The sequence below is a fragment of the Octodon degus genome, unplaced genomic scaffold, assembly GCF_000260255.1.
Source record: "Octodon degus isolate 3935 unplaced genomic scaffold, OctDeg1.0 scaffold00022, whole genome shotgun sequence".
Taxonomy (NCBI): domain Eukaryota; kingdom Metazoa; phylum Chordata; class Mammalia; order Rodentia; family Octodontidae; genus Octodon; species Octodon degus.
Genome location: NW_004524598.1, coordinates 17,964,891 through 17,965,532, shown reverse-complemented (window position 1 = coordinate 17,965,532; position 642 = coordinate 17,964,891).

The window sequence follows — 642 nt, the reverse complement described above, 5'->3', positions numbered from 1 at the left end:
ACTTTCCTTCCTGCTTTATTCATGAGTCTTTCATTTATACTAAAAACTGACTCTGTGGCCTTTTGCCTCTTTAACACTTGGGAAGATACTCTGGTCCGTGAATGACTACTGTAACTTATGTGTCGTTTGGGCGGCAATTGCTGGCGGTTCTTACTCAATCCCCATCTTAGCCTTTGTTTTCTATGAGAAAAAAAACCAGAGTAACATTTAATTTTAAAGACATATACCTGATAAATTTAATAGTGTAAATATGTTCACTTTCTTTTTGCTAGTATTCACTTTAAAGTGTGCATATCACATAACAGCTTATTGTAAGAACATATGTAAATGTCACACTTAAAAGTTTTGTTTTCTATAAGAAATCTATGATTTTTCATTCTAAACCTCTGCAGGAAAAGCTTTGCAATTTCGTATATACAAGGTATGAGAAATCTATCTTTTGTACTTTTAAATATAAATACTAGCAAAAATATTAGTTTACAAAGTGCTTTTCTATAGCCAGATTGTGGAAATTAGTCAGACATTATTCATTATTTAAACTGGAGTGTATTTTAACATCAACAGAGATACTGATTCGCAGGTGACAAGGTAACAGATAAACATTTGGAAGCACCCAGCTCACGTGAGACGTGTGTCAGAGTT